This window comes from Dromaius novaehollandiae, chromosome 5 (genome assembly GCF_036370855.1).
Source record: "Dromaius novaehollandiae isolate bDroNov1 chromosome 5, bDroNov1.hap1, whole genome shotgun sequence".
Lineage (NCBI taxonomy): Eukaryota > Metazoa > Chordata > Aves > Casuariiformes > Dromaiidae > Dromaius > Dromaius novaehollandiae.
Genome location: NC_088102.1, coordinates 51,775,333 through 51,796,391, shown reverse-complemented (window position 1 = coordinate 51,796,391; position 21,059 = coordinate 51,775,333). Strand labels below are relative to the sequence as shown.

General features: G+C 40.6%; 1 protein-coding gene across 4 annotated transcripts in view; it reads right to left on the bottom strand.

Moving 5' to 3' along the window:
• SHANK2 (SH3 and multiple ankyrin repeat domains 2) overlaps window positions 1-21,059 on the bottom strand; it is a 374,573-nt gene that overhangs the window by 334,531 nt on the left and 18,983 nt on the right. For all 4 annotated transcript variants that reach the window (XM_064512811.1, XM_064512809.1, XM_064512810.1 and 1 more), the window contains one exon: window positions 4,102-4,222. The gene's annotated coding sequence lies outside the window, so the exon portion shown is untranslated. The remainder of the gene's footprint in view (window positions 1-4,101; window positions 4,223-21,059) is intronic.

Here is a 21,059-nt window from a genome sequence, read left to right as displayed (position 1 = left end):
TTAATGCCTTCACTGATGGGTAGAAGGTCATTCTGAAGAAAGTCTTGCCTATCTTATACTTCTTTCTTTTACAGATATAAACTGAAGGGAAAATCCACACTTTTTCATTGAGAAAGCAAGTTTGACAAACGTGGTATTCTGGTATTCTTGGTATTGGTGTATGGTATTCTGTCAAAAAAAATACTATACTATGTATCTGTTACAGCTAACACCATTAAGAGGTCTAAAAGGGCCTTCTCCATTAGGCACAAGAGAAGCGTAAACCAGCCACGCAAAGGCACAGAACGTTACTGCAGGTGATAATTCTGTGCACATCACAGGATAGGCACTGCACCATTTACACCAATAAAAATAAAGCCCAAATTCACCCAAAACTCACCTCTTCTCACTCTATGCTTTATTAGATCTTTCCTACTGAGTGCCAAAACATTCATGTACACTCAAATATTTAAATACACTTTCAGCAAACAAAAAGCACATTCTTTAAAGCCAAATGTTGACACATTTTACTAAAAATAAACAAATTTAATCAAAAGGTTTTTAAATCAGAAGAAAGCACTTACAAATCTATCTCCAGCACCTGCATAATTCTGCACAACTATCTTATAGCAAGACCATAAAAAACAGCTTAAGTAAAGAACATTTCCCATACTGAACCACTTAATCTGTACTATGTAGAAGTAAGCTGCATTTCAGATGAAACTTAGTAGATTCTACATTTTTAGAATAGGAAATACATGTGATTTCTGCAATCATGAATTTCATCAGAAAGGTAAATGAGAAAGGATTATTAGCCGTTTCTCACAACACAAAACCAAGAATTCTTATAATGAAATAAGACAGCCGATTAAAAGCAAAGCAAAAGCAAGTGTTTTATCCACATAATACAGCTGAACTGTAGAATTCATCTTTAAAAGATGATGTAGAAGCCAAACTAGAAATGGGATCAAAAGCAATCAAGAAAAAGAGATATTGCTCTTGAGGCTTTTTAGACACAAAGACCCCTAGTTCAGGAAACTCGAAACCAAAGAAGCTGGAAATACATGTACAGTGGAGAGTATCGTAATACTCCTTGCCTAACAATTAATAGCCAGAAAAGCCGCATTGTGCTAGACCGACTTTTGGGTTGACCCAATATAGCCATTCTTTGGTAGGAGAAAATGGAAACTGCCTGTTTCAGGCAGTTTAGTTTACTCTTCTGAGGCAAAAGTCTTCAGAGAATTTTAACCCCCACACAGCCTTGTTCGGTGAGGAGCAGTCTGTGTATATCACCATTAGACAAGAGATTTTGTAAATTCTGTTACAATACTGAGCTTGAAGAGCCTGGTATTAACTGGTAATTTAGCAAAGAGAATCAGAGAGTCAACAGATTTAGGAGAGACACCTAATATTTGTTAATAGCTTACAAACAAAAAAATATTCTGTGGTTCTTCTCCCCTACTTCTACTGCAGTTCCAGCTACCTGGTACATCCACTCTCTGAATTCAAATTCCAAAGTGTTTGAGGATTGCCTTCCTACCCACCAAACCAGTAACATTTTTTAAAGTTGCTTTAAGGAAGAAACAAAGGAGCTTCACAGTTACTGTAGGTGCACAGAGCTTCCCAAAGACGGGGGGGGGGGGGGGGGGGGGGGGGGGGCTGTGCACAAGGAAGAGAGCGTACACCTGACCACAACCTACAAAACCTTGGTTGACACATAGTGACTCTCACTACACCTGAGTCCCAATGCCTTTGTCATATATGGTTTTATAAGCCTGTAGAGTCTCTTTGTCATACATAAATCCTGAATTTCTAATTCTTTAAATGCTGGGTGATAAACATACTACAATACACTGTCCTCAATGCATTAAAAGGAAGTGGTGATCATGAGCAGAGAAGTATGTTTTTTCAAAAAACTGCTGAGATTGAACTGAGAGCACAGCAAGTTCTGAAGCCTTCACAGAAAGGCTGTGGTAAAGAGGTCAAAAGAAAAGATGACAAAAATTGGTATAAACCTGAAATAGGGTTTTGAACTTACAGCAAAAAACAAACAAAAAAACAACCAAAGAAACAAAAAAATCCCACCGTGGACCAGTACCCATACGAGTAGCATCCTTCAAGGATATGCTACCCAGTGGTGAAGAGAAATTCCTCACACTGTTTCTTCCTGCGTAAGCCTCTTTCGTAAGAACACTAAGATGTATTTTTGTGTCAGTTGACTTTACAGTATTTTAGTAGTTACAGGTCAGCTCATTACTGAGATGACTAGGTATCAACTGCAAGTTTGTTAAGATGTTGGTGAGGGAAGGGAGGAGTCATCTTCATTACAGATAGCAACGATAGGTTTGCTATTAACCATGCTTAAGACAGATTTTATACAACACATGTTGTACGTGTGTGCATATTAGGAGATTCAAAGGACAAGCAACTCCAGTTCTGAGAACAAACACATAACAGCTAAAAATAGGAGGGTTAAAACCAAGATGATTCTTTTTTTTTTTTTTTTCTTTGCTATCCTTAACTACTAAAGGCTATGCGGGAGAGACCCGAGTGTTTTTTAAATCGATTTGTGAGAGAAGGGATAAATGGCTACCACCTTCGAACCAGCTCTTCCATACACGCTAGATTTCAGTTTCTAAATGGTTCATAGAAACAGAGGAGGAAGAATCACACAGGACTGGAAAACTGATCTCAAATGCTGACACATATGCTTGACATATTCCAAAAAATAGGCTTTGTTGTTTTTAGGAAAAAGTATATAGCTTGGCCAAAGGTTGGATAGATATTGCTAGGATTTAGTAAAGATACATGTGCAGCAATAGTGTGAACATTACACAAACATTTTGGGATTTTGTTGGCATACACTGCAAATAACAAAAGCAATATTACTGTTAAGTATCCAGCTACTAAATATCTCACACAAATAAAGGCTACAGATATACAATACATAAAATTTTTGCATGTTATATGAAAGAGGCAAGAATTCAAAGATTTTGTTCAGCGTTGAATCCAAATTCTTCTCTTTAGAAAAATTACTTACCAGCAGCATGACTCCATTACTTTTATTTTGGCTGTTAACTTATTTTTCACACTACCCTGCTGAGCTAATTCTAAGAATAAGAAAACACGAAAAGGATAAGGACACATAAAACAGCTGTCTGCAGAGAGTTAGCAAAAGCTCTTTATATGAGAGCACTTGCATGCTGCTTTCATTGAAAACAAATTAAATGGTGCCAATCCTGGAGCCTCTCCATGAGGCTGGGTGAGGCTACAAAGTGGAGAGAGACAATGTCGTTGGAAAAGTGAGCAACTGTCCTGTCTTCTGTGCACATAAAAGTATTCTCTTAATAACATCTGTCTGCAGACAAAAATGACTGAGTTCCCTCCACATCCTGCTTCTCCTCCCCTCAAGCACAGGGTCAGTAAAGCAGAAGCTCCTCTTCATACCCTCGAAGCCTCCAGCTTCCCCATCCCAAAAAATCTCTGTGCCATGAAATCCCAAGTTACTCCCACAGGCCTAACAATTTCCTACTTCAGCATGTTTCTCCTCCCGATGCTCCTTTCACGTGTGGCTGGGCAAGCGAGCTTGTCCGTGCTGCGGCTGCTTCAGAGCTGTCACTGCTTCAGAACATGATTATTCCTCATGCAATGCATAAAATGTGACAGGCAACTGCTGATCTTATGCCTTTGCCTCTGTGGGAGCACGAATTTGGGTCTCTCCTATATCTAATCACTGTTTTTTATAACATTTGCTAGCACATAAAACTTCTGAGATTTCTATTCCTTTATAAAATTGAGCTGAAGCTGAGCAATAAATTCAAAAGCTATTAGAAAGCAGAAGGAGAGAGATAAGGCAGGGAAAAAGGATTGACAGCACAGCCCCATAAGTCATTCTCTTTATCAAAGCAATCTTAAAAAAAAAAAACAAAACAAAAAACACACACAAAACCGTAACTCCTCTGCAAGGCAAAACACTGAGACACACGATAAGGTGAGGTGCAGCTACGTGCTTAAGTGCCGTATAGTGAAGAGATCGGACACTTTTGCATTGTGCAGCGTAGTAACAGTAACGTGGTTCACAGAGCTGTATAGCTGCAGCCATGCAGTGTTTATAGTACTCGCCTCAGCTCCTCAGCGCTGCTCCTTTCCCCGGGGCGGATCAGCCGGGACGCTCTGCCTCCCGCGCGCAGTCCAGGGCAGCTGCTTCCGCTGCGGGAGGAGGTCGCTAGTTTGCACCAGTGTGCTGCAGAACAAACATTCCCAAAAGGACACGGGTCAAGTTTTCCCCCAAATTTGGCAATTTTATAGTCAGACACGTTCCAATATTTGTAAGAATTGTAACTAGTGGAATGCAAACATCGAAATTTTCACAAGTCTTTTTTAGTACGGTAATATGTATATTTAATGAATCATCTATTTGGGAAGATACCTTGTTTGTGGGCATTTCACTGAGGTTATGCAATTACATGCCCGCTCAGGAAAGTTAAAGTTGTTAACTAGTAAGAGCAAAGCTAAAGTAAATTCAGCTACTGAGTAGACAAGGCATTCCCATGAGCTTCTCTGCAGACAAACAAGCATTCATTCTGCCAGTATTCTGAGTCACCCCCAAAAAAAAGTAATTGCACAACCATATTGGCAAACTTGAGTGATTATTTCCGTATAACATGTTCACACGATTTCAGTGCCATAGTAACCCCAGTTTCTGCTTCTGAACTGATTCCCAGATGACCAGCCAGCTTATCTGCACAGCTGTCTGCATGGCCATAGAGAAATACCCAGCCCTTTGAATTTGGGAGGATAGCACAGAAAGTGGATAGACAGAAACACACAAAAATGAAGCATCTGGCAACATTCAACTAAAGGTGACCAATACAATTTAAAATGACACATTTTATTAATTTATCCTAACTTTTCTGAACAAAAACAGCCCTGACAATCTATATATTACCCATTATCGTAGCACCTTAAGTGTTCCCTCACTGTTTTCATGCACACACGAATATCTGCAAGGCCTTTACCCTGAAGGACCTCTTATTTGCACATAAGCAGCTTTTGAAATCAAAGATGATTTATATGCGACTTCAGCAAGTTTTAGTGAAAGTCTATAGAATGGGAAGACCAGAACAGCTCATGTGAATACAGAGTACACTAGCTGCTTTTTAAAAAAGCTAACGCAGTCCAGTTATGCTAGATAAAAGTACTAACTGCTGCTTTAACAGTAACGCTCATGTAATTTAGAGAGAGCTGAAGGCACTCTCCACTGTAAGACTACATGTGATCCACTAGTTTCGTGATACTCAGAGACTCCCAGGCATCTTTAATACCAACAAATCCCAAATATGCACACTGAAGGCTGCAAATGTTTTCTGTGTTAAACTCAGATCTCAAATACTGAGGTAAGTACTAGTACCAAGGCTTGTGTCTCAGGCACACACGTACATGATGGATTCAAATGCTGCTTGAGAGGGACTTAAAAAGCAAACCTGATTTCTTTGATTCTAGCTCAACAAAGGAGGAAGTGACAAGCTGAAAAATGAGTTTAGCAAGGCAAAAGCTGTTAGAGATTTTGTAAGACTACTATCACCCAGTTCTGCCCTTATATAAAGCTAGAGCAAACAAATTGTATTGACAGGGTTGAAATGTGAACGTAAACAGGGAAATTATTCCAAAAAGTGGTATGTAGTTGTAAAAGTGGTAGTTATTTTATTCATCAGGAGAGACCATAGCTGGACATATATTTAAAATTCAGAAGAAAAAGAACTCCACGTGGACCTTTTTAGAACTAAATACAAAGTCTACAGCTGCTTGAACACCTACTGAAGTGAATTCACATATTTGTGATTCTCTTGGTTTTTTGTTATGCTCTACTACTCTCATCTTTTTTCCCCAGTAGTCCAAACATATTGGCTAAAATACTTGGATTTTGTGTGTTAACAGAGAATGTTCTTCAAAATGTCAGATGTTTTGTTTCTTCAGATTATTCACTATTTATAGTGGCAAGCTTGTATCAGCCACAGAAATAGGTTAAATTTCTGTCCAAATACAGGCAAGTGTAAACACATGCTGTTAATTTCATTTACACTTAAGACACAGGGAGAATTTCCACATTCCCACACGTTCTCTCCCTAATCAAAGACAGACACCATATAGGAAAAAGGCAGCATCAGGAATTTAGGGAGCAGAATCTGCTAAAATGAGGCAGGTTAGTGCAAAACTATAGATGTTCCATGCAAGTGTAAACAGATGTTAACAGACTCCTCACTTGCCCCTTCCCACCCAGACACCAAACAGCTTCTTCTAATTCCCTGGACTTGGCCGTGGAGGGAAGAGGGGTCTGGGGTGCAAAGGCACGAGCTGGACATGATCCTACCTGTCTGAGCTGAGCTCGGTCACCTCACGGGCCAGCTGGGCAGGTCCAGACCGTTTCCATGACAAGCTGTGCCTGGGCTATGCAACAGCAAACAGGACTAAAGGAGAGTACCTAATGTTCTGTGCGACATTTCATGACTCTCCACTTGGACCTTCATTACAGGCTTAACTTTCCTGGCCCTTATTAAACCTGTTTTCAAAATACTTAGCAAACTAAACAGTTGTTACCTCACTTAATAGTTTTGACCTGTGCACAAGCCGCAGCTCTCTAACACCTTGTTTTCTAACGCGAGGCCATGCATAATGCAGGACGAGTAGCACCCAGGCTGCAGGGGAAAGATATGCAAATCCCTTGCTGAAGCCCAGGGACACAGCCTGCCTCTGCTCCGCGGCCACAGGGCTGGGCACAGCTGGCTGGCAGACCACCACGGCCCCCCGCACTTGGGAGCCAGACGTGGTCTGTGGTGCCCCAGTGAAAGCGCGAGGTGGAAAGCCTCACCGCGACGGCGTGAGACAGGAACGGATGTCTTGCCTACGGAACTCGATCGGCCTGAGCCAATGCTGAACATACTTCATCTCAAACCCAAAAGTCAACGAGCTGATACAAACATGAATCCATCGGGACCTGAGAAGTTTCAAACTTCACCATCTCTAGCTAAGCCGAATTACTAGTGGACTCTATTTAAGCAGAATTCAGATCTGTCATACAAACTTTCCCCACTTTTAAGTAGAAAACAAATAGGGGCTTTAAGTAAGACGAGCACAGATCCCACCCAAGCTCAAAACGCTTCTGCGCGGCAGCGCTGCTCAGACAGCCGTGCAGCACTGCCCACGCGACGCGTCCTCGTGCTGCTTTACACCAGAGAGTCCCCAAGTACAGGAACTACAGCAGGAACCCTCAAGGCAACAGCTTTCGAGAGTTCCCTCCTCCTCTTCCCCCTACGAACTGGGACAGCCATGAATTTAGAGCATATCACTCCTGGCTGCTGGCTTCTCTAACAGATTACTTAGTATCGTGTAACCTTCATTAAAAAGGCCCCTTTAGGGAAAACACTGGGAGAATTAGGATCATAAGAGCTTGTAGGATACTTGCATAGCAGTCGTATTACATACGAGCAACTGGATTGACAATCACCTGGAGCAGAGCGCTGTTTAACCTCCGTGACGAGGATTCTTGAGACCTCTGAGCACGACATCAGGGAAAAAAAATTCAAATAGGGAGAGACCACATGAAGCCATTTTTTTGACTGGCACTTCCTAAGTGATAGTCCATAGCCACAAAAAAGCAGTAAGACAATGGCAATACACACAATACTCTAGCTGAACATTAAAGTCAATCTGAAGAAGAAAACATGCATACCAACAATTTTTCCATCCCCAAAATATCCGGATGTCTTGCTAACAGTTTCTGTGTAATCTATTCATTGCATGTGTTTCATATTTCTAAAAAATTAAATGTTTCCACTCCAAAATGTAGGTTTATGGAGACTCATAGTACTAGGAAACCTACGATGTATAAATAACTTAATTGCAGGTACTCAAATTCTCAGTTTGTGACAAGGAAACAAAAACTAGAATCTGATCTTGCATTTTTATTGCCCGTTCAAAATAAGTTAAAAAAATGTTCAGCTATGGAAAGAAGAATACCTCATTCCTATGCTTATCCAAACACAAAATGACAAATAAAGTAATAAGTATTACTGCAAATTATAAGCAGTGATGAAAGAAAAATGTCATCCTCAGTTCATGGCTCAATTATTTCATTTCCCAGATACCACAAAATCCCTGACAACTAGTAAGCAACAAAAGCTTTTCAAAAAAACTAGGAGGTGCTCACCTTAGTTGTAATTTTTCGTGCAATCAAATGTGTCCAACTCAAAAGCAATCCTAGATTTTGCACTGCAAAACCTCTACTCCTTTGTTCCATTAGAAGAGGGACTACTTTGAAAGGCTACTGTTATAACGGCATTGTGCAATGAACTTTCATAAACTTAGATCCATAGATGTACTTGCACCCATTTTCTACCTATACCTGTAATTGGACGTTGAATCTAGACCCAAAAGAAAGCTTACGGTTGCACTTACCAAGCAAAAGTGCGGTGTTTGCTTTTTCTAACAAGTCAGACTTCAGCACTTTTAAAAGGCTGTGAATGTTACTAGCTGTTGACCAAAAAAATTTCTTTCAAAAGTCAGTGAAATGCGCACACCATAAGTGTCTAAAAAGAAGTGTCTTTAATCTACTCAATTCAGCACAGCACTGTATTTGCCATGCCTTCAGTAGTCCAGATGGCTCCATTTTATTTACATGTACCGTCTAAACAATCATTACTCAGTTGTGGAATCATTGGTCACAGTTTTGACAACAGGAGAAAGATTCTTCCCCCCTCCACTGACCACGAGGACAGTTACAGCCTTTTTTAAAAGAATATATATATGGGGTGTGTGTGTGTGTGTGTGTGTGTGTGTGTGTGTGTGTGTGTGTGTGTGTGTGTGTAGTTTTAAAGACAGGAATTTTCCTAAAGACAGGACTTTATTAGCTTCCCTGGCTGAGCTAGGGTAAGTAAAGAGAGATGAAATAGCAAGTAGTAAAAGGAACAGAGACCGGAGCCGCGACTGAGCTGTGCAAGGAGAGCAGAGCTAAGCAGGAGTGACCCATTTAGCCGCTAGATCTTGTTTGAACTCCGGGGCACAGACAAACGGGCCCTTCCATTTCCATTCAGCTCGGTTTATTAACAGCAGGCTTAAGTTAGTGTAACAAAAAACAGGATTGTTTATTTGGCGGGGGGGGCCCTATTTGGGGCACTACTGAAAAAAATTGGCATTTTCAGAGAAATAAACCAGTTTATATCACACTAGCAGTATTTAAATGAAATAGAAATATAAGAGATAATGTAACAATACATTTCAAGTAATTTCATCAACCTCTGATGGAAGACTAAACTGTTCTTGCTATAAAATACTACAACAGTCATGTCAATAATAAAAAAAACAGCTGTCTTATAAAATTTTATTGAGGCTTACCAAGTAAATCATCATGAGTATAACAGGCTGCAAAGGTCAAGAAGTACTGCACGAGCTCAAGAAATTCATCAAGCCTAATTAAATTCATGATGCACCATCTCTTTGTGGAGAACACTACAAACAGAACCGAAGTTTGAAATAGAAGTGGAAAAAAAAAAAAATCACACAGAATTTGGAATTTATCTGCGTTGCTTGTCCAAACACAAGTTGTTCAGTCTATAGGAGATCACCAGGGACACATTTTTCCCCTTACACTAACAGGGTTACAAGGCAGGTTGCCCTGTAAATCAGCCGCCTGGGAGCGTTTCCTCGAGGCAGCTTTCAGCAGCACCCAGGAGGGCGTTTGCCTCTCAAGCAGCAATCCCAGTTTAACGGGATCTGGGACTTATCTCCCCAGTCCAGCCTCGGATTTACCTGGGAACCGTGGTGAGCAGGAAGGGCAGCACAAGAGATGACAAAACCCCTCGTGCACCCTCCTCCTGCCCACCAGCACGGGCAGGTTCCCGCGTCCCCCAGCGTGGCGGGGCGTTGTGCCGTCGCCCCACATGGCCCGGGCTGCACCCCTTTTGCTGAAATCTCCGAAAACGGTCACCGTGCCCATCGACACCCCCTCGGGGCCGCCGAGGGGGGACGGCACTGGGCTCCCTTGGGGCGCAGGCTGCGACACAGCCAGGCCAGCTCGGCGTAAGGGAAAGGCTTCTCACCACTTCAGCCCATTTTTGTGAGCTTTAACACAGCAGATAGGCCCTGTGAGAGCAGATTTGAGGCACCTGCACCAACAATAAATTGTCTTGGATAAATAAACTGTCTGTCTGTGGATGCGGCGCCGCCCCGTCGTACTCTAGGGTGGGATGCTCCTCTTGCTCCTGGGAGCAGTCAGCAAACCACCACGGTTCAGTGAAACTGGATCACGACGAAGGAAGGAATAGAAAAGCTTTCTATAACTTGCAAATTCAAACCCCTTTGCACATTTTGGATAGCCACACGTAAGCAATATACTAAGATCAGAGTTTCAGTTCAAAACAACCAGGCATCAGTCCTGAGTCTCAGCAACGACCCGCCGTCCCCAGGGAGGTCACTGGTCCCGGGGCAGGTACATCTCCTCCCCGACCTGGCGGGCGGGAGGAGGTAAAACTGACAGGTCCACACAAATCTCAGCAGAGATCCCAATTAAGAAGGATAAAACACCATATGCCCTTCAACTAATTACCCAATGTTTATTCACTTTTGCTGAACATACACTGAAACTTTCATAGCAAAAGAATTAGAGCAGGAAAAGCGACCCTAAGGAGCCAGCCCCTGACATTTCATGTAAAAGACACTTGACTCTCCAGCTGTCGCCAGTCAGGAGCCCATGAGATGCAGCTGGGCAGCTCCAAGTCCCTCACATAAAACACAGCACATCTGCTAACCAGTTTAGTGTTTACTATATAACACAACCTGTCATTTCCAAAAATCTAGAAAAGAAGTTAATGAGGAAGAAGAACACAGACTGATTATTATGGGTATCCAAAAGCTATTTCTGAAGTTTTAACTAAACATAGGCCAACCCCAGATGGTACAACAAAAACTAACAGAAATCCTTTTATTTTGCTAGCAAATGGAAATACTGTGGAGTCACAAATCGCACCCCTTACAGGACATTGCAGAGACAGTTCTAGCTTTACAGACACCAGCTCCAAGGCTTTGCCTTTGGACTGGCGCGTTAGTGCTGTGCTGTTTTTACCTTTGCAGTACAGCTATTGCAGCGGAGCCGAGTCCTGACAGCCGGCTTTGCACCAGTCTCCCTGCTGAACAGCAGCACCTCCTTGATGTGAAAAGGGCTCTCCCTACTCCAGTGAGCTGCATTTGGCTTCCTGCTAGAGTTACGTGCCCAGGTGCACATGGCTGTGTATACCACGTACGATGATTTGGTTCATTTATCAAAGTATTGCAGGTAAGGTAAGTAAAACATACTGTTACCACAGAGATATTCAGCACACCAGCGGAACTTCATTTATTAACACCAACAAAGTATTTGAGTCATGGGTATAAATTCCTTGCTAATATAATGTATTACAGTAAATGGAGTTAAATCAGACATCAGTTGGGTTCTTGATTTGTTTTTTCCAAGTAACGATCTATGGCAAAGAACATAGCTATTATTATACTTTAGGGGATTTCTTTGGTTCTGTGTCTCCGTTCATAGTATGGATATAATTTAGAGTCTACAATTCTTACACATTCAATCTGTCCAATATAAAAAGCATAAATACAATTAAAGAAAGCATGTACACTTCCTCCTGACTTGGAAATATGGGTCACACTGCCTTTTGTCATGTGTTTATTCTATTCACAGCTTACTCCCTTACCCTCTGGTTATATCTTACAAGGAAAAAGGATTATTTGTGTTCATTGCCTATATGCAGATCAATTATTCTTGCACATTTGAACTAGTTTTGTTATCTCCATAATGTCCGTAAATAATATGAGTAACATAATATTATGAAAATTTTTCAAAAAATAAAGACTAGGTTTAGAAAAAGACCCCTATATCCATAAAAAAAGTGCTGAATTACTGCAGATCACTAAACTAGCAGTACAAATACGTAGACTGCTAAATGGCAAACTGATCTGCCAGGCAGAAAAAAATAAACGTTAATATGCCCCAAAGTAGTATATGACCATGTAGCTTTTTAAGTGAATTCAAATATTCATATACCCAGGATAATTGTAAGCTCTGTTTGAGTGGTATTTATCTCGAGAAACAGAGTATTTTGATTAAAATGCAATCTTGGAAAGAAAAAATCCTTGATTCCCCCCACGAAAATGTAAGGTAGCTGTCAGCAATTAAACAGAGCTAACACTGCACCGAGTCACCCTGACCTAAGCTAGGCTTCCAAGCTGACTTAAAAAGAAAAAAAGTAGTCACAACTTTCAAGGGTGCACTTTTGCGCATGCAAAATACAAACACACTTATTTGCTGGAAGATGCATAGCTCCCATTAAGCAATTCTTTCATCTGTAGACGAATGAGCTGCTTTTTAGGCTACAGGGAAGAAATAAACATGAGCAGGGAGCAGAAAGTAGCTGTAAAGGCCACTGCTGGCAATAACCCACATGGTAAGACCTGAACAACCGCCCTCTCTGCACTTCCCTGGAGGCTTCTCGGGGAGTTTTGCCTTCAGGAAAAAGCTCTGGCTCGTATTTCCTAAAGGGAAGGATTCACTAGTTGTCCACGGAGCTATACCAAATAGCAAAATTTCCACGACTTTCAGAGTGTTTTCAACTGAAAGCTCAATGAGGTCCAGGAGAAATTTGGAGGGGGAAAAGAGCCTGGCTGCAGGGAGCCGCAGGTGAAAGTGATGAGTGGGTAAGAAAATGGCAGATTGAACATGAAGTTGATAAATATGAAGTGACACGGCAAAAACAGCATTACACACATAGCAATGGAAACTGAGCTAGTTACCATCATTCAAGAGAAACAGGACTTTGCAAATGTCTGTTTAATGCTCTGTAGCATTCACAAGAATAACTAGAGTAATAGGAAAGAAATAAAGATCAAAAGAGAAGGTATTAAGTCATGTTATAAATCCACGAAATGCAGGTCCTGGTCCTATTCTCTCCCCACCTTCCTCTGCTTCTCCCCAGTCTTGAGAAGGTCATGGTGGAATTAGAAAAGATAAAGTTGGCAAAGAAAATAAATATATAAAACAGCTACCACTCACATAACAAGAAAATAAATTACAACCTTTCAAGCCTGGGGAAAGTTTACTGAGAGGGATGCACAATGATGAGTGGCCTGGAGAAAGCAAACAGAGTACTTATCTCTTCTAATAAAAGAACTAAGGAACAGCAAGTGAATCTTGCAAGCTCAAAACACACAGAAAAAAGTTGTCCTCCCCGCAACACGCACTGAAGCTATGAACTCACTGCCACGGGATGCTGCAGGTTACAGAAGTTCAGCACATGTTCAAAAGGAACTGAACATGCTCTTGGAGGTAAAGTCCATCACAGGCTCTGAAGATACGACCCCACCATCTCAGTAACCCTATGGGCTACAGCTTCAGCTAGGAGAGATACCACGAGCATTATGGCAAAGCCAGGAATATAATCTACCAATCAATCCAGTGTAATGGAATCAAAATCCTACCATGGTCCAGTTTGGCCACACCTTTGAAAAGCTCACCATCTGCAAAACCTTTTTGGTTGGGGTATTTTTAGTCCTCACACAACACAGTCCTTCATTATCTATAGGATTTCCTGCCTCATCACTTCATCAGTCTGACCAGCAACTTTTTCCCTGAGTGGAGACAGCAAGATCCAGCCAGGAAGCGATGTTTTTAACGCTCGGACTGAGAGTAACATGAGTAGGGGAAGGTATAGTGGAAAACAAAAGGGAAAGCATTTTTTAAAGTCGGAAGATAAAAATTATGCTCTGATAAGTAAAAGAGATCAACCCTTTTTAGAAGAACATACTAAACAAGGGGTAAATACACTGTGGGTGAAGAATTTGCAAGCAAGCCAATAGATAACTAAGGTGTCAGAAGAAAAGACATTTTAAAGTTATGGAAAAAATGAAGACGGAAGAGATTGCGAGTGCCATCAGAGGAAAAGAGGGTAGAAAACAGAATGCAGAACAAAAGCATAGTGTATTTATTTACTAAAGAGAAAAGTGAGTAAAAGGTGCTGAGGGGAAAACAATAAGGACTACGCTTATAGCAATATTTTTCAGATAAATGTTATTCTTCAGAGAATAAATCTCCTGAATACCTTGCATGCCTCATTAGTACCAATAAATGCAAACACAATAGTAAGCAATGCAAATTAAGTATCATCAGTAAGTGCTAGCAGAGTCAGATGGTAATGACATACTAGTATTGCGATTAGCTAATTGGATATTTACACTTGTTATCTATCATTCTATTTGGAAACAATACTTAAATAGCTTTGAAACACAAGATTATCAGTAAAATCTGAAATGTAATGTTTTTAACTAAGAGTTTGCTGAGTTTCACCAAATTACACTAACATTTACCTCTGCAGGGTTTGGAGCACCTCGGTAGATGCTTTGAAACACGTCCTATTGGTCTGTACATTGACACATCCATTCCTTCCATAGAGAGAAAAGTCATCAGATTCTGTTCTGCCCAAATAAACTGCAATCCCTAAGCGTCTTCCCTACAAGAGCCATGCTGGAATAGTCTTATTCCTAGTGTTGGCCAGGTTTCTTTAGCGCGCTGAGCAGAGAGCTGCGAAGATGAGATTGATACACTCCAAGGTTAACAGTATCCAGATTTAGTGTTCTGGTTTTAACCCAGCTCTACCTAAATAGCCTTAGAGGAAATCTTTTGCATTGTTCCAAGAAACGAAGTCTCTTACAGTTGTTAGAAGCTTCATGCACACACTGGACATTTCAGCTGTAAGTTTGTCTAGGTAGTCACAAACTACAAAGTTCACACTATACTGAAAACTTGATACTACCAAATCAGTGATTCAAGTGAAACAGTACCCCAGGATAACCACAGCTATTAGAAAAATGACACTGATGTATTGCTAAACGAATTTATCTACCATGCTTTGATTAAGTCACCTCTTCTAATGAGCCTTAGCAGAACTTGAATTTATATTTATGATGCTCAATTTTTTTTGAAAAGTGCTTTGCAAGTAGCTGTTTAATAGGCATTTTTAATGCTTGCTGTTCTGCACATCTACTGCCATCTGTAATTCAGATTAGTTATTCAGAAACACTCAAACAATCATTGTTCTATTAGGAAAAAGATTCTTGAATGATGAACCCTTACTGAATGTATGGAAGTTGCCGTGAGGCTGAGGCTTACTTTTTCATTCTGTCTTAACTAGTTAGCTGTTTAGTTAACAAACAAGGATAACACCCGATGCTTTAGGTGACAAATCACATAACTCAGTACAGAAATGAGAAGCAATTCATTAACTATCAGATGAAAAAATCAGAATACTTGGATAGGAGTCAGAATGGATTCACAAACAGTTATTATTGAAAGAAGTGAACTTGCTGTGAGAAGTAATGCATCTACTGCTAAATATGCAATATATAATACATATATATGTGCATGTACATATACATGTACATATACACACAAACAGAGCCAGAGTGACTCAAAAACTCCTTTGAACACCTGCCTGCTTGGTACATGATCTTGCATCTAATACGTATCTCAGATCTGATCCAGCAAGTCTTGGCTAATAAAACCAAGCAGGAATTGCATCTCTAGGACATTCATTCTCTGCCCTCCCTATTCAGATCAACGCAACTATATAGAGAGAAAACGACATGAACCTCCGGCCAGCCCAGTATCCCATCTCTGACGCCAATGCTAGGAAGCTCAAGCAAACCTAGTCGCTTCCTGTTGCCCTCCTCTTCCAACTCCCCCAGCACCAGAACTGCAGGACGGATGTTAGGTGGCCTTTCCCTGTCCTGTCCAGTTAGCATCTGTTTAGGGACCTGCTGCCCATGAATTTATCTAATCCCATTTGAACCTGATGGTACTGTCTGCTCCCACAGCTGCCTGTGGCACAAATTTCTGGAAGTTCATTACCCATTGTGCAAAGACATATTTTATCTGTTTTAAACCAACCTACTAATTTTGGTAAGTGCCCTTAGCTCTCATACTGCAGAATTTTGATTTGTTCCACACACACTTAATCCACCACCTTCATGATTCTGTAAATCTCAATCCTTTCTCCCTTCAAACTGAAGTCACAGCTATTTCAGTCACCTTGTACCTTGGCTAACTCCACTACATCCTTCTTGAGGATGCGGAGACATACAGTATTCAAGAAATGGGCACGCTAAGTTTTTACACAGCAGAAAAATGATGTCCTCAATCTCGTTCTCAGGACCTTCTTGTTGATGCTCAACACAACGCAGATGCTTGAAAATTAGAAACAAAGTGTTCTGTGAAACTCCAACTTGTATATCATATTACAGCAGGTATGGGTATGCAATCCAGCCCTCCAGGACACAGATGAAATGCAGACATCTGGGACTAAAATATGCCTTTCATTTACATTTTCCCCAACAACTGAAACAGATTGATTAAGGAAAAAGTATATTAAAAGCTACCAGTAAGGAATTTCTTTGAGTCAGCTAAGCACAGTGAATGGCTAAACATACTGTCCAATGTACAAGATACACTAATGCAGACGTGTATTATCTTCCCACACCTATTCCAGTTAGAGAGCCCAGATTCACAAGCAGAGACAGTATTTAACAGCTTCCCTTCCCTGCCCCTTTCCCTCACAGTATATCCATTATAAGAGCGACTGAACTGCTTGTACAGGCACTGCTGAGCGGGCAGCCTATAACCTCAAGAATTTCTCTGTCACCTCAGTTAGTGCTGGCTTTAGCATGATAGAGATGGCAGCTCACCGAACGGGTTCAGCCGCTGCTGAGCGAGCCCCTGCCCACCCTCAGTGAAAGCAGAGAAACCCCTCGGCCATCGGAAGAGCATCCACCCGTCTGCTCCCCGGCCCCAGAGGAGCATCCGGCCCTCGCTGGTGTCACTGGTCACCACACAGGTGACAGCAACAGCTTCTAATCACAAAGCACTTAAAACCTGACAAGGCATGAAAACAGCGCCATTAAGATCAGTAGGTCCATTCATGGTTAACTCAACATATTTTGACGACTCAGGTTTGAAGGACTTCATCTGGAGACCCTGACAGAACGAAACACCTACCAACTTCAGTCCAGTGGGCAACCATTCTGCCTGGGGGCCAGATGATTGGGCTTTAGATAAATCCCCTAAAACATTCTCAGAGGCCTGAATGGGACATATTGCAGTGTATCTGCCCTATTCTTAGTCTTTCCCTAGGCATCCAATACTCCCCCAAAATAGACTTTTTAAACTTTTACTAATATTGACTATGATTTTATATATACATTATATATAAACCACTTTCAGCAATACCCTCAGCACCCCTGTGAGGCCTTTTGCTGTTGATGGACCACACAGTTGCTCTTGAAAGAAGTAATATGATGATATAATTTGATGCCATAGACATAAAGAAAGATGAGGCTTTTGAGGTTTTGCCTATCCTTCTGTTAAACATTAAGTATTTTATTGTCCTTATCATCTAAAACCTATATATCCTAAAACTGGTTACCAAGATGTCTCTATTAGGAGACTGATTACCACTGCTTAACGTTAAAACAAAATACAGAGTTACAACTGCAGCTTATTAACAGACAGTCAGTGCTCATGGCAATCCCTACAGTCAGGTCTAACGTAAGTGTCCTACAGCTACATACTCCCCCTTCCCTCTGCACAACGTAAGTCAACAGAAAGGTCAGAGGAAGCCTGTGAAGTTCAAAGCATGGTAATATGTGACTCTCAGGATCATCGTTCTGTGGCTCCTCCAGCCCTAGGACTGTTCTGCAGGGAAATTAAGTCGACTCTTTCCACTAGTGTGAGCCCAGAATGATAACTGCCATTTTTCCCTCTTTCCCATACTTGCCCAGATTGAAGGGTTTTTACAGCCTCTGCTTTTAATTGCCTGTTAAATCTCTGTTGAGAGAGGGAAAAGACTCTTCTTGAAGCCGTTGTGGCTGATGCCTGGTAGGTTACATTTCCCTTATCGCACTGCCACCAATGACATTTACAATAGCGATCTCCACAGCAGCTGTGGAATGTAGTAAATAAGAAATAAGAAACAGAGAGGTTAAAGAATTTTTCCTGGTAACAGATAAAGTGGATGTGAATGCTCTGAGTAAGACTACAACTAAAAATCTTACCTGTGTATTTCTTCTACCACAATAATACATACAACTAACATACTTTTGTTTTGTAACTTCTTTTCAGGAGTATGCCAGTAAAACTAAAAGAGCATTTACTTCAGTAGAGCTAAAGGTTCTTCTTTTCCATGCTTCTCTGATCTCGAGTTTAAATGTATTATGCAAAAAAAAGTTGTACCTTACTGATGCCTGATTTTGGGACAGCTGTCATTACCATGGCTTAGGATGCAATAAAGAATTTCTCACTTTAGAAAGATTACCAGTGTTGTTTTATTAGAAAAAGGTTCCTAACTCACATAACTGAGTCAACTGTTTACACATTTTAATTTCACTGGTTTTGAAATCACTTATTTCCAACCTTTTGAAGAAACAGAAAACAACTGTTTTTAGAGCACTGTGTTCTTTTCTGTTTATAGTAGCCAAACCTAAGCATTTTACAGAGCACTGACCACCTTACCACAGTTATGCAGGGGCCAGCCTCACCGGTGGTCCTGGGGGCACCAGTGAGCTTTTTATATTTTCAGAAGTGATAATACCGACAGCAGTCTTTCCATCTACTTCTAAGCAGCTCTAGTCAGTGGATGCACATACTCTGTCGGCATGCATCGTATTAAACAACTGGCCGGTACATCTAAAACATTTCTATAACCAGTACAGTGACTCTATGTAAAATATTGAAGTTTAGCAAAACTGCTGGGAATTTGCCATACTCTGTCCTTTTTAAGAAAGCCTGAATTAAAGGTGTGCCCCCATTACCAGTCAGCCCATTAAATTAAGTTACTGACATTCAGGAACGAGAGCAGGCATTAGCATCCCCGTGGTCCAGACTGCCAGTTCTCCCTGGCTTTGGAGCCAATTCTCACTGGATGTATCCTGTCCCCATGAAGGATGCCAGATGCTATGTGCTCTGTTAGCAGAGTGCTTTACACTAATCAACAATTTTGGTCTTCCTGACACACAGGTGAGTTAATGAAGACATTTTAAAGAAGCAACTGATTATCATCAATACAAAAAAACAGGGGGTAACATTCAGTGAATAAATTTCTTTAGGGAAAAATAAATATTAATATTACACTTATCAGCTACATAAACTATTTTCTAGGAAGATGTTAGCTGACCACTTCAGGCAGATCACAATACCACGTAAGTTGGGGCTGAAAGGACATCAGGAAGGCATTTAGTGCACTCTGCCCCTAAGCAAGAAAAAATAGACCTAGGTATTTGCTAGCAGATACCCATCTTTCTTACAAGTGTTCAGTGATAGAGAGCACAATGTCCCCAAGAAGACCAAAACAAAAATAAGCTAAAACCAAAATATCCTTATATACTCAGGTACAGTAAAAGATGTGGCATGCACTGTACTGGAACAGTGCCTGAAGGCTTCCACATGGCAGAAACATCAAGCATGCAGGAGAGCCAGGAAGCAAAAACATACAAAACATCTATTTTCTGCAGCTAATTGCTCATTTATTTAAATATATACAGTTACTTAATAAACTTGCTTCAGTAGTTACCTAACTGCTTTTCTAAATACATGATAATATTCAAGGATTTCATATGAATGTATTCATGTAGTTTAAAAGAATATTAGCATGATCTACAATGACAAAATCGTGCACATCTTTTAGTACAGCAAGACTGTATATGGTGATTACTCACTCCAGTTCTATCACTTTTTTTTTTCATTCAGTTATTATATTAAGTTTCAACCAAATAGTGAGCTCTGAAGGCAATGTCCTCCCAAGCACCTACACAGCACCCAGCAGGACAAAATGCCACCTGCTTAACACACCTTTAGGTGCAACTGCAACAAACATCTCTGTGTGTATTTGCACCTATCAGTGTAGTATTTGCACACAGTTTGTGCAGAAACCGTTAAAATAAATCTGGGTGATGCACAGGGCCTGAGCACACAGAACTCACATCCACCTATGGGAAACTTAAAGGTGCTCAGGAATCGGGAACTTTTGCACCAGCCTGAGAAGCACCCAGGCCCAAAAGCACCCAGATCAGCCACTGATGCCATTCTGCATATTCTGTGGAAAAATGAGTATCTGTGTAAAGCAGGAATTAAACTCATTTTTGTTCATTTTCATACTGTGTCTCATTTTTATATTGTTTTGCCTCTGTGAATTTGAATCTACAATCACAGAATTTCATTATTACTCCGGGAAAGACACAATATTTACGTGGAAATCTGAAGTCCTTAATCTCTTAGCCAACTGAAATACAAACCAATGTCTAGAAAACTAGTAATCTTGTTCACTCTTTCGGTTGCCAATTGAATTGATGCCTTCCAGAGATGGCACATTTAAAAGTCTATACATGTGATGCTCTTCACTCTACAACAACGTTAACACATTGTTTGTTATTTATAGTTATTTACTAAGAGACTACAATATGCCAAACTGTTTACAAAAGCCGGGGGGGGGGGGGGGGGAAGGTTTCCAAATTGAAAAGCAAAAATTACTATCCAGTTCAAGCAGCAAAAAAAGAAAGATTAAAAAGTAGTTTTGAAAGTGAGATTTGACAGAACTGGAGAGAAGCTAAAATGCTGAACAGTAATGCCATAAATAATTCAGCAACAGCTAAGTGAAAATAATCTGAGTACAGTGAGCTAGATTGGATGGGAGGGAAAAAAACTAATTATAAAATACTTTGCAACAACATTGTGGTACAAGGCTTGGGTTAACAATTACACTGACATGCACCACAAATTATGAAAGGCCATTAATTAGACTATGTTTCATAGGACCATTTTACACTTCTAGATAACCAGTAAGGAATTATGAATATCTGAGAACCTCAGCATATTACTATTTCCAGTTTAGGTTTAAAAATTACAGAATTTTAGGTATCAATAGATATGAAGATACTATTACATGTGTCATTTTATACTGTGCAATATTCTATCACTTCCTGAATAAAAATACTAA